This window comes from Pseudophryne corroboree, chromosome 3, assembly GCF_028390025.1.
Source record: "Pseudophryne corroboree isolate aPseCor3 chromosome 3, aPseCor3.hap2, whole genome shotgun sequence".
Lineage (NCBI taxonomy): Eukaryota > Metazoa > Chordata > Amphibia > Anura > Myobatrachidae > Pseudophryne > Pseudophryne corroboree.
In genome coordinates this window covers 683,139,250-683,153,792 of record NC_086446.1, presented here as the reverse complement: position 1 = coordinate 683,153,792, position 14,543 = coordinate 683,139,250, and positions in this window count along the sequence as shown.

Sequence of the window (14,543 nt, the reverse complement as noted above, 5' to 3'; positions counted from 1 at the left end):
GGAGGTGCTACAACAGCACGGTTGGATTCTAAATATTTCAAAGTCACAGCTGGTCCCTACGACACGTCTACTGTTCCTGGGGATGGTTCTGGACACAGAACAGAAAAAAGTGTTTCTCCCGGAGGAGAAGGCCAAGGAGCTGTCATCTCTAGTCAGAGGCCTACTAAAACCAAAACAGGTGTCGGTGCATCACTGCACACGAGTCCTGGGAAAAATGGTAGCTTCCTACGAAGCAATTCCATTCGGCAGGTTCCATGCAAGGACTTTTCAGTGGGACCTGTTGGACAAGTGGTCCGGATCGCATCTTCAGATGCATCGGTTGATCACCCTGTCCCCGAGGGCCAGGGTGTCTCTGCTGTGGTGGCTGCAGAGTGCTCATCTTCTCGAGGGCCGCAGATTCTGCATTCAGGACTGGGTCCTGGTGACCACGGATGCAAGCCTCCGAGGTTGGGGGGCAGTCACTCAGGGAAGAAACTTCCAAGGACAGTGGTCGAGTCAGGAGACTTCCCTACACATAAATATTCTGGAACTAAGGGCCATTTACAATGCCCTGAGTCAAGCAGTAACCCTGCTTCAAAACCAGCCGGTGCTGATTCAGTCAGACAACATCACGGCGGTCGCCCATGTAAACCGACAGGGCAGCACAAGAAGCAGGATGGCGATGGCAGAAGCCACAAGGATTCTCCGATGGGCGGAAAATCACGTGTTAGCACTGTCAGCAGTGTTCATTCCGGGAGTGGACAACTGGGAAACAGACTTCCTCAGCAGGCACGATCTCCACCCGGGAGAGTGGGGACTTCATCCAGAAGTCTTCCAACTGATTGTAAACCGTTGGGAAAGGCCACAGGTGGACATGATGGCGTCCCGCCTAAACAAAAAGCTAGAAAGATATTGCGCCAGGTCAAGAGACCCTCAGGCGATAGCTGTGGACGCTCTAGTGACACCGTGGGTGTACCGGTCGGTTTATGTGTTCCCTCCTCTTCCTCTCATACCCAAGGTACTGAGGATAATAAGGAGAAGAGGAGTAAGAACTATACTCATTGTTCCGGATTGGCCAAGAAGAGCTTGGTACCCGGAACTTCAAGAAATGATCTCAGAGGACCCATGGCCTCTGCCGCTCAGACAGGACCTGCTGCAGCAGGGGCCCTGTCTGTTCCAAGACTTACCGCGGCTGCGTTTGACGGCATGGCGGTTGAACACCGGATCCTGAAGGAAAAGGGCATTCCGGAGGAAGTCATACCTACGCTGATTAAAGCTAGGAAAGAAGTGACCGCAAATCATTATCACCGCATTTGGCGAAAATATGTTGCGTGGTGTGAGGCCAGGAAGGCCCCAATGGAGGAATTTCAGCTGGGCCGTTTTCTGCACTTCCTACAGTCAGGGGTGACTATGGGCCTAAAATTGGGTTCCATTAAGGTCCAGATTTCGGCTCTATCGATTTTCTTCCAGAGAGAACTGGCTTCACTACCTGAAGTTCAGACTTTTGTTAAGGGAGTGCTGCATATTCAGCCCCCTTTTGTGCCTCCAGTGGCACCTTGGGATCTCAACGTGGTGTTGGATTTCTTAAAGTCACATTGGTTTGAGCCACTTAAAACCGTGGAATTAAAATATCTCACGTGGAAAGTGGTCATGCTGTTGGCCTTGGCTTCGGCCAGGCGTGTGTCAGAATTGGCAGCTTTGTCATGTAAAAGCCCTTATCTAATTTTCCATATGGATAGGGCAGAATTGAGGACTCGTCCCCAGTTTCTCCCTAAGGTGGTATCAGCCTTTCATTTGAACCAACCTATCGTGGTGCCTGCGGCTACTAAAGACTTGGAGGCTTCCAAGTTGTTGGACGTAGTCAGGGCCCTGAAAATTTATGTTTCCAGGACGGCTAGTGTCAGGAAAACTGACTCGCTATTTATCCTGTATGCACCCAACAAACTGGGTGCTCCTGCTTCAAAGCAGACTATTGCTCGCTGGATCTGTAGTACGATTCAGCTTGCACATTTTGCGGCTGGACTGCCGCATCCTAAATCTGTGAAAGCCCATTCCACAAGGAAGGTGGGCTCTTCTTGGGCGGCTGCCCGAGGGGTCTCGGCTTAACAACTTTGCAGAGCAGCTACTTGGTCGGGGTCAAACACATTTGCTAAATTCTTCAAGTTTGACACCCTGGCTGAGGAGGACCTAGAGTTTGCCCATTCGGTGCTGCAGAGTCATCCGCACTCTCCTGCCCGTTTGGGAGCTTTGGTATAATCCCCATGGTCCTTACGGAGTCCCAGCATCCACTTAGGACGTCAGAGAAAATAAGATTTTACTCACCGGTAAATCTATTTCTCGTAGTCCGTAGTGGATGCTGGGCGCCCATCCCAAGTGCGGATTGTCAGCAATACTTGTATATAGTTATTGTTTAACTAAAGGGTTATTGTTGAGCCATCTGTTGAGAGGCTCAGTTATATTTCATACTGTTAACTGGGTATAGTATCACGAGTTATACGGTGTGATTGGTGTGGCTGGTATGAGTCTTACCCGGGATTCAAAATCCTTTTCCTATTGTGTCAGCTCTTACGGGCACAGTATCCTAACTGAGGTCTGGAGGAGGGTCATAGTGGGAGGAGCCAGTGCACACCAGGTAGTCCTAAAGCTTTCTTTAGTTGGGCCCAGTCTCCTGCGGAGCCGCTATTCCCCATGGTCCTTATGGAGTCCCAGCATCCACTACGGACTACGAAAAATAGATTTACCGGTGAGTAAAATCTTATTTTTTTACCTTATGTTTCCCCACAGCAAAAGAAAACGCCGCAATATCAGATGCAGTCCTTTCGGTCGCATAAGTCCAGAAGAGGTCGGGGCTTTTCTTTCCTCGCCAGAGGTAAGGGAAGAGGGAAAAAGCAGCCTGCTACGGATAGTTCCCAGGAGCAGAAGTCCTCCCCGGCTTCTACTAAATCCACCGCATGACGCTGGGGCTCCACTGAGAGAGTCTGTGCCGGTGGGGGCACGTCTTTGACTCTTCAGCCACGTCTGGGCTCAGTCAGACGTGGATCCTTGGGCAATTTAAATTGTATCCCAAGGCTACAAGCTAGACTTCGAAGACATGCCTCCTCACCGGTTTTTCAAATCGCCTCTACCGGCTTCTCCCCCAGAGAGGGAGATAGTTTTAGCTGCAATTCAAAAACTGTGTCGACAACAAGTGGTTGTCGAGGTTCCTCTAGTTCAACAGGGGAAGGGGTACTATTCTACCGTATTTGTGGTCCCGAAACCGGATGGCTCGGTCAGACCCATTCTACATTTAAAATCCCTAAACCTGTACTTGAAAAAGTTCAAATTCAAGATGGAATCGCTCCGGGCAGTGATCTCCAGCCTGGAGGGGGGGAATTTATGGTGTCACTGGACATAAAGGACGCATACCTTCATGTCCCCATATATCCCCCTCATCAGGCGTACATGAGATTCGCTGTACAGGACTGTCATTACCAGTTTCAGACGTTGCCGTTTGGGCTTTCCACGGCCCCGAGGATTTTCACCAAGGTAATGGCGGAAATGATGGTGCTCCTGCGCAGGCAGGGAGTCACAATTATCCCGTACTTGGACGATCTCCTGATGAAGGCGAGATCGAGAGATCAGTTGCTGAAAAGCATGGCGCTCTCCCTGAGAGTGCTGCAGCAACATGGCTGGATTCTGAATATACCAAAGTCACAGTTGGTTCCAACAACTCGGCTATCGTTCTTAGGCATGATTCTGGACACGGAACAAGAGGGTTTTTCTCCCAATGGAAAAAGCCCAGGAACTCCAGAACATGGTCAGAGACCTGTTAAAACCGAAAAGTGTGTCAGTCCATCAATGCACTCGAGTACTGGGAAAAATGGTGGTGACCTACGAGGCCATCCCCTCGGCAGGTTTCATGCGAGGACGTTTCAGTGGGACCTTCTGGACAAGTGGTCCGGGTACCATCTTCAAATTCATCAGAAAATACGCCTGTCCCCCAGGGCCAGGGTGTGTCTCCTATGGTGGCTGCAGAGTGCTCACCTTCTAGAGGGTCTCAGGTTCGGCATTCAAGACTGGGTTCTGGTAACCACGGACGCAAGCCTCCGAGGATGGGGAGCAGTCACACAAGGAAGAAATTTTCAGGGGATATGGTCAAGCCAGGAGGCTTGCCTACACATCAACGTACTGGAATTGAGGGCCATATACAACGGCCTACGTCAAGCGGAGAATCTTCTTCGCGACCTACCGGTTCTGATTCAATCAGACAACGTTACAGCAGTGGCTCATGTAAACCGCCAAGGCGGAACAAGGAGCAGAGTGGCAATGGCGGAAGCCACCAGGATTCTGCGCTGGGCGGAAAATCACATAAGCGCTTTGGCAGCAGTCTTCATTCCAGGAGTGGACAACTGGGAAGCAGACTTCCTCAGCAGACACGATCTCCATCCAGGAGAGTGGGGACTTCATCAAGAAGTTTTTGCAGAGATAATAAGTCAGTGGGGACGTCCTCAAATAGACATGATGGCATCACGCCTCAACAAGAAGCTTCGGAGGTATTGTGCCTGGTCCAGGGACCCTCAGGCAGTAGCTATGGATGCCCTGGTGACACCGTGGATGTTTCAGTCGGTCTATGTGTTTCCTCCTCTTCCACTCATCTCAAAGATATTGAAAATCATAAGACGGAAAAGAGTGCAGACAATACTCATTGTTCCAAATTGGCCTCGAAGGGCCTGGTAGTCCGATCTTCAGGAAATGCTCACAGAAGATCCGTGGCCTCTTCCTCTCAGGGAGGACCTGTTGCAACAGGGTCCCTGCATGTTCCAAGACTTACCGCGGTTACGTTTGACGGCATGGTGGTTGAACACCAAATCCTAGCTGGGAAAGGCATTCCGGAAGAAGTCATCCCTACTCTGATGAAGGCTAGAAAGGAGGTGACGGCGAAACATTATCACCGTGATAAAGCTAAATATTTATCTTATATAATACCCTTTATGAGGTCTAAGAACACTGTACGCTATTTACGTATGGAGTACCGTAAGGGTACGCACGTTGCGTAACAATCGCTTAGCCGTAGTCGAGACGCTCAAGCGTCACGTTCGCTCACGGCCAAGAGATCACAGGCAGGCACGCTATTGGATGCCGACTAACGTAATGATTCGCTATAGCGTAGCGGACGCTCGGGACCACGAGGAGATCACCAGCGGCGCTGACGCTCACAATGTTAAACCTTTATATCTAAACCATAAACAGTGTATTATGCAGTAAGACCTTAGTGTAGTGATAGAGTGTAAATGCAGCACAGTATAACCTTATTAACTTAAAAGCTGTTCGAGCGTCACCGACGCTCTGAGAATACTTAACACTATAAGAAATACACCGATACCGTGCTTAGGGTCTAACGCCTTATATATATTATGAATGTTATACTTGCTAAAGAATTAATACAATACAAGTCATACACTACAATATAACATAGACTACCTAACCAGATAACTACACAGAAAATACAATACAATACTATTACGTGTTAAGAGAATATGAGAGAAAGAGGAGAAGAGAGAGAGAGAGAGAGAGAGATATGGCCCATAACAACAAGAAAGACAATATGATTGCGGAGAAAACTTACGCACAAAGGAAACGATCGCATGCGCCTCTGGACATCCAGCTCCCGATTTTCAGCAATGAGAACCGTTGAAGAGTGAGCTGGATGTGATCGGCTTGTCTATTTATGCCCCACACACAATACAATTCAATGGTCCCTACAATCTCATTGTTCATTGGACACAGGAATTCCTCCTCGCATTATAACAAAAGGTCATAGGTTGATTCATACAGGTGGGTTGTGACGATTTCCAACTGCTCAGGTGGGTGGGGAACTGGGTTTCCCGCCGCATGGATAATTAAGTGCAAATAATAGTAAATGGACATAAACTTCTTATGTCCATAACTATTCGCACGAGCGATTAATCCGCTTCAAACCAACACCGGAATATTGCTAATTAAATACTCTTCCGATGGATACTAAACACCACTGTATTACTCCTGTCTGACCCTTCGTATCAAACAAAGGGGGATTTCTCTGTTCATGAACATTCTACATTAACCAAACTTTCAGAATCTATCAAAGGGACCATGATCTACAAAATACATTATATAGTGAAAATATGTAACGATTGAGTCGCACGCTACGAACACATGAACTCTACCGTAAATGCACATACCGCGCGCCCGCGGGTGCCCGCAACAGCGAGTATGCGCACGCACGGGAGAGCGCACACCTGTATGAGGTGCAAATATGGCAGTGTGCATCGTGATATTTTTCTGACTTTGACAGTCCCCCCTTTGGCAGTCAACAATAACTGCCACTTCCTAAAACATTTCAAAACGAGAAAAATATATGTCAGGGGTTAATACATTTACATGGTTGGGTAGGGGAGGAGAGGAGAAGGTAGGAAAAAGGTATGACCTAGTGCGATAGCAGAAGCATGTGTGTATGAATCCGTGCTTGGGGGTCATGTATCATCGTGCCATACGTGTTTTAAATCAAGCTTCGAGGCATTGCGAAGTATACATTTGAATTCCTTCTTATCCCGTGGTACGGGTCTGTGGATGGGCTGTCAAACTTTACCGAGCTCTTTTCGGCTGTGGTTGTAACAAATGGGGAGCACATTTTAGTTGATGATACATGAATGGGGGAATATGTGATTGCTGATTTCTGTGCCTGTATTACCTATCGACTATGTGTGTAATTACCTGAAGGTTGTAGAGATGAAGAAAAGACATAATTACGGTAAATGCAGTGGTATTCTATGTCAGGTAAATGAACATTTGTCGGTTGAAGTCTTGTTCGGTGTCTGTTGAATGCAGTCTTCTTTGTGCTTTTGCCAAAAGGCGTGTGGGCAAAAAGCTTTGTCAATGTCCATAGATTTACAAAAGTGTTGGGCTAGCGTAATTTTAAAATTTCTAGGGAAACTGGGGATCTATGGCAAAGTTCATCAAATATCTGTGTATAAGGTTGTCAAAACTTCTTCTTTAATCCATCAGTTGTCTGTATACAGGATCATCAAATTCCTCGTCCAAGTGGGTCTTTTTACCTTGGAGAAAACGGAAAAACAGGTGAAAGAAACGGACCGTAGAAATCGCATTTTCATCACATCATTGTTTCTACATTTGGGTCATAAATCAAATCCATTGGAATTACAATTTCCTCACTCCTTAAACTCATCACCCTGGTACTTTGTTTACACTTCGTTAAAGCCTGACCGCATCTAAATATCAAGCCAATCGTTATGATAACACCTAAGATACATAGGAGAAACTTCCCAACATCCATTATGACTCCTTGAGCCCATTCTCCTAAACCAGTGAACCAATTTCGCGGGTTCAACCATGACACCCAACCAGTCAGCTCATTACCTACAGCAGCAAGAGTGAGATTGTGCCTCCTGCGAAATTCCCACTTCAGTTGGAGAATATCGTCCATCTTTTGGTCTATGACCTCGACCGGATCCTCGGTACTTTTTGTAATATATGTGCAACATTTCACGCCGTACTGCGTTGCCAGTGTGACACAATATCCACCTGTCACTGCCGTGAGATAATTGAGAATCATTCTATGCTGAACCAGTTCTGTTTTATAAGCTTGAAGTTCTCTTCCAGTATACCTAAACGTGTCATCATACATTTCTGTGATATTGTCTAACAAATTTGCGAGCGCAGATATGTATTTATAATTCAACACTCCTCTGGCGGTGCGAGTGAAATCTAACGCGATTAGAACCTGAATCCCGGTGGATTCATGGATCATGTCAGAGGCCGGATGCTCTGTTCTTTCTATCAGGTGCCGTTTAACTATGTGCTCGTAATGGGTGTGAGTATAAGGAGCTTGGGCAACACGGTGTATATCTTTCATTTTGGCATGTGATACAGTCATTACTTCAGGCAGTACTTTTCCAATATAACACAATCCTTCAGAGTTTGGGGCAAGCCACTTATACGCCTTCCTCCCGCATATCAAATATGCATCATCGGGGAGAACATATGGGACGGAGTAGGACATAACCATATTACACATCTTCCATGTGAAATCTCCTAACCCTAATTCTCCCATCTGTCTAGTACACGTATCAGCTTGTACGATATGTGCACAGTATCCTGGTGATACCTCTCCAACTCTCGTAATCCTACTTCCTAGGGTATACCTATATCGGAAAGATTTTCCTCTACTGGCTATGTGGCGTATAAGTTCTGTATCTGTCGGCATTCTATCTGCTCTATATGAAAAGGTCATGGTTTGGTTACTCCATGACACTTCCCAATTTCCCGGCTTTCGGGGATTGGAAATGTTAAAACATATGAGGGATCTATCCACATGATATTGGTGGAGCTTCAAACTAGGAGGACTGGAGATATTAAACCTCCTGTCCACCGGCCTCCCACCACTTAGCTCAAGTACCTCCCCTATCGTTAAAGGAAATGGTACTAGTCCTGATTTGCTATGACCTTGAGGTACTTGAGAGCATACCCAACAATCTGTTTGATTTAACACACTACCCACTAAGGAGTGATAGTCACTCAATGGATGCCGGTCCATGTGGATATTAAAACTGGATTGGCATTTCTTGATGCACCCATCCTCAACTACGTTGTCACAGAGCCTACAGATACAGTTTTCTTCAGCTAACAATCCTTCACAATTCCTTCTATGGTCAATGCTATCGGATCGTTTTCTGATACTCGCCTTTGCTTGTTGATTATGTTGTTCTTGGGAAACTACGCCTCCATCTCTGTCATCAGAACCCATTCCAGAACCTCTCTCGACCTCTATGGAACTCTCGCCGGAACAGACTGCTCTGGTCAACATCATGGTCAACAGGAAAGTCCGGATCACAGTCTCTTGGGGCAAGTCCATCTTATAGGAGGAAACGAAGAAGAATGAGAAGGGGGAAAAATAATTTGAGGGAGGGGGAATGGGAAGTGGAGAAAAACAATAAAAGGGAACAGGGAATCGACAACTGCTTTTGATCTTGTGAATTTCAATGCTCAGGTGCCGCCTCAGTCCTCCTGGAACAGACACTCCAGTGATACAACTTCCTCTACCGTCTGTTCCTTATCACGGGACCTCTCTGGATCAGCAACCTTCTCACAATGGGACGAATGAACCCAAGTCTCTCTCTCGGCAACTTTCAATGCTGTAGTGCTAGTTAATAAGACTTGGTATGGTCCTTCCCATCTGTCAATAAGGCAACCTGAGCGTAGAAAATTCCGTATCATTACATAATCCCCAGGTTCAATGTCATGACAATTACTATCTGGTAAATCAGGAATCACTAACTTCAAATTATCATTTTGATTCCTTAGCTGTTTACTCATATTAACCAGGTACTTTACAGTCACTTCATTGTTACACTTCAAATCATCCTGAGGGTTAATCATAACATGCGGTTGTCGACCAAACAAGATTTCAAAAGGAGACAGATTAAGAGGGGACCTGGGAGTGGTTCTGATGCTGTACAGTACAATGGGTAAAGCTTCTGGCCATGTCAATCCTGTCTCTGCCATAACTTTGCTCAGTTTATTTTTAATAGTGCTGTTCACTCTTTCCACCTTCGCGCTCGCCTGTGGACGCTATGGAGTGTGCAGCTTGCTATCAATTCCCATCAACTTACACATTCCTTGAAAGACATCACCTGTAAAATGGGTACCCCTATCACTTTCAATTATTCTAGGGATACCATATCTACATACAAATTCCTGCACAATTTTCTTAGCAGTAAACATAGCGGTATTTGTGGCCGCAGGAAATGCTTCGACCCAATTTGAGAAAACATCTATACAAACAAGTACATATTTCAAATTTCGACAAGGGGGTAATTGAATGAAGTCAATCTGTATTACCTGGAAAGGGCCGCCTGCAGGTGGGATATGAGATGGTTCTGTTGGTATTGCTTTTCCGATGTTCTTTCTCAAACAGGTAAGGCATGACATTGCTCTCTTACCTGCATGAGATGAAAATCCTGGGGCGCACCAATATGCTCTTACCAACTTGCACATTCCCTCCTTGCCCAGATGAGTCAGCCCGTGAGCTGCCTCAGCTAAACATGGGAGATATGCTCTGGGGGCCACCGGTTTACCTTGTCCATCCGTCCAGAGTCCTGAGGACTCCTGGCCATATCCCTTTGCCTTCCAGACTGCCTTTTCCTGTGTGGAACACAAATTTTGCATCTCACACAACTTCTGTGTGTTGATGGTATTAAATACCATCAGTTGTGTGGTGTCTGTCTGTCTGGGTGTACCAGCTGCTAACTTAGCAGCTTCGTCTGCTCGGCTGTTACCAAGTGATACTGGGTCCTGGCTATATGTGTGTGCTTTACACTTGATAACAGCCACTCTGTCGGGTTCCTGTATCGCTGTTAGAAGCCTTTTGATGTGAGCTGCATGCGCTACCGGTGTACCAGCTGCCGTCATGAAATTTCTGAGGCGCCATAGGGCTCCGAAATCATGGACTACCCCGAATGCGTATCTAGAGTCGGTATAGATATTGGCTGATTTGCCCTTAGCCAATTCACATGCTCTGGTTAGGGCGACCAGTTCAGCAACCTGGGCTGAGTGAGGTGGGCCTAGCGGTTCCGCTTCTATGGTGCCTTGGTCATCTACGACTGCGTATCCAGTACACAAGTCTCCCGAGTCTGACTGTCTATGACAACTACCGTCCGTGTAGAAAGTTAGATCTACATCTTCCAGTGGGTTGTCACTGATGTCAGGCCTTGCGGTAAAATTTTGGGTCAAATATTCCATACAATCATGTGTTTCTTCCTTTGTGTTAAATTCTCCTTCCCCACCACTCTCATCCTCCACCCTTTGTGCCTGTCCAGGCACACCTGGGAGATATGTTGCAGGATTTAATGCACTGCATCTCCTTATGGTGATGTTTACGGGGGCCATTAGTGCCAATTCCCATCTTGTAAACCGCGCTGATGAGACGTGCCTGGTTTGGGCAGAATTTAGCAAGGCTGACACTGCATGTGGTGTATGAATTGTGAGGTTGTGACCTAGCACTACATCTTCGCTTTTCGTTACTAGCAATGCTATCGCAGCAACGCTTCGCAAGCATGTGGGGAGGGATCGCGCTACCGTATCTAGCTGAGCGCTGTAGTATGCTACTGGCCTGCTGGCATCACCGTGCTTTTGGGTTAAGACGCCTGCCGCGCAACCAGCACTTTCTGTTCCGTACAGCTCAAAGGGTTTCCCATAGTCTGGCATACCTAATGCTGGTGCCTGCGTTAGGCACTGTTTAAGTCTCTCAAATGCCATCTCGGACTCGTCTGTATGCGAAATCCGATCAGGTTTGTTTGAGGAGACCATCTCCTGCAAAGGTAACGCCAGAATGGAAAATCCTGGGATCCAGTTACGGCAATACCCACACATTCCTAAAAATGTTCTGATCTGTTGCTGGGTTTGTGGCAGAGTCATGTCTCTAATTGCTTGAATTCTATCAGCGGTCAGGTGTCTCAGTCCTTGTGTTAGACAGTGTCCCAAATATTTTACCTTAGTTTGGCATAATTGCAACTTGTCTTTGGAAACCTTGTGTCCTGTGTCTGAAAGATGAAACAGGAGCTGTTTCGTATCCTTCAGGGATGCTTCCAATGAATCAGAACACAGTAGTAGATCATCCACGTACTGTATTAATACTGATCCACTCTCTGGTTGGAAAGACTGTAAACAATCTTGCAAAGCCTGGGAAAAGATACTTGGACTGTCTATGAAACCTTGTGGTAATCGAGTCCATGTGTATTGGACTCCTCTGTATGTGAATGCAAACAAATATTGGCTGTCAGGGTGCAGAGGTACCGAAAAGAAAGCGGAGCAGAGGTCAATAACAGTGAAAAATTTCGCAGTGGGAGGGATTTGCATAAGGATGACAGCTGGATTTGGCACTACGGGGAACTGACTCTCAACTATTTTGTTAATCCCCCTTAGATCCTGCACTAGCCTGTAACCCCTCCCCCCACTCTTTTTAACAGGGAAGATGGGACTATTGGCAGTGCTGGACGTTCTTACCAGAATGCCCTGTTGTAGCAAGCGCTCTATTACGGGATACACTCCTAACTCCACCTCTGGCTTCAGAGGGTACTGTGGGATTTTTGGAGCTATCCTACCATCTTTTACTTGTACAATTACCGGAGCTACGTTTGCCATTAATCCAGTGTCCTGTCCATCTTTAGTCCAAAGTGACTCTGGTATCTGGGATGTCATTTCCTCTACTTGGGATGGAGTCCTATTTGTCATAATGGTATGTGACATTAATTTTGACGGGGAGTCTAACATGTCTCGCACTTCCTGAGCGTGATTCTCAGGTATGTCCAAGAATACACCTTCAGGAGTGCAATAAATGATGCACCCCATTTTGCACAATAAGTCTCTTCCCAGGAGATTAGTCGGTGCCGATGCAGCCAGCAAAAAGGAATGCTTGGTATGTAACGGCCCTACTGTAATCTCGGCTGGTTTGCTAACAGGGTAGTGCTGGACTACTCCTGTTACTCCTATGGCTGGAATTGTCTTACCAGTGGTTCTCATGCCCACTGTCGAATTTATCACTGATTTGGCCGCCCCTGTGTCTGAAAGAAAGTTTAATGATTTACCAGCTACATTGATTGCAATTTCTGGTTCACTCCCAAGACTTGCAATCAATTTTACTGGCTGCAGATTACAGGTATGGCCACACCCCTATTGGGAATGGTGACCTCCCTGAATCCCGCTGGCAGCAACTACTTGTGAAGGGGTGAAATGGGAACTACCAGTGGCTTGCCAGTCTCTGTTCGGGGGGTATCTTTTTGTTTCCCCTGTATGTGGCTCATAACTCCGTCTCTGCGGACCTTGCTCCCAATGTCGTGTGTCGTGTCGTTGTCTAGGGGGTTGATATGAGTTTTGTGAATTTTTCACTCTACAGTCTCGTGCCATGTGTCCCTGTCTATGACATGAAAAACAAGTTACCACATTTGACTTACCCACAGGGTTTGGTGATTTATACAAAGGCTGCCTTGTGGTCAGGGCCTGTATACTTACGGCCATTAACTTATCACCTTGTGACTCCCTGTGTCGGGTGATATTCCGGTCGTGATCAATAGCAGCCTCTCTCAAAGTAGCCACCGACAGACCTCGCCAACATGGTTGCGTGGTCTGTACTCTTGTCTTTAATGTCTCTTTTAAACCATCCATTAGTACAGATACTGCTACTTCTCGATGGTTTATGTTTGTTTTAATGTCCTCTATACCTGTGTACTTTGCCATTTCTAGTAATGCCCTGTGAAAATATTCTGCAGCAGTTTCTGACTCTTTCTGTCTAATGGAGAAAATCTTATTCCACTTAACTACCGCTGGGAAATACTCCTTCAACTGTAAACTTATTCTTTTTACGTTATCTTTGTTGTACACATCTGTAAGAGGTACATCCTGATCTAATCCACAGTCAGCCAAAAATTGAGCTGCGTCGACATTTGAGGGTAAACATGCCCTCAGCAATACCTGCCAGTCTTTGTTATTGGGCTCCAAAGTGTTCCCTAGGTCTCTGATGTATTTCTGGCTGGCAACTAAGTCTTTCCTAGGGTCAGGGAACTCAGACACTATGGTTCTTAATTCCATTCGGGAAAATGGGCTGTACATGGCAATGTTCCTAACAGGTGTGATTCCTGTCGTGTCAGTTTTCCCATTTGGCACTGCTATTACCCTAACAGGATTAAGTCTACTAACATCACTCTGTGTAGGTTCTACAGCCTGTGGTGAAATGGTTTCAGCGTAGTGTATGGTGCCGTACTTACCTGTAGATACGACCTCACCTATCCCTCCGCTAGGGGCTTTTGTTACTAATCTCGTGGGTGGAGCCGTGCCTACTGTTGTCTCTGCTATGGTGGCTGCTAGAGAGAGCGCCGATATTGTTGCCGATTCGTCTTCTTGATCACACTCCTGGGGAAAGTTCAAAACAGGGTACAACTTGCACGGGTTAATACTTGCATTGGTTAACTTATTAACATTTACACAGTTGCTAAGTGTTTGTTTGTTACACCCTAATGCGTCATTCTCCGCAACCAATTTCTCTCCTGATATGTATGGTGGCGGCGGGGCCGTCGCTATCAATTTCTTGATAGGATTAGATCCTGCCGCCAGAGCCAATCCTCTCTGTATTTCACCCTCCTGTTGCCATAACTGCAAATAATCATAATGTTGGATTCGTCTCTTTGTTGATTTAATGAGACATATCCTCCTCCTTAAATTTTGCAACACTTCTGGGCTAAAGCTACCTACTCTTGGGAATTTCTCCCCGTCATGCACTGTCATTCTCTCCCATTCATCACATAAAACCTCTGTATGTGAACCATATTTTTCACACATTACGTACCTTGCCGACCCGACTGGTCGGTTCACTGAATCAACCCGAACCGAGGTTGATCGCCCCCTTCCTGAACAATTGGCCCCCATAACTTGCAGGCGTTGCTTTCACCACCTCTGACCTTCAATCAGGGTCTTCAGCGAACCCTTACAAAAACCAAAATGTTCACGATAGGCTGACGGTGGCGGTTTACCAAGTA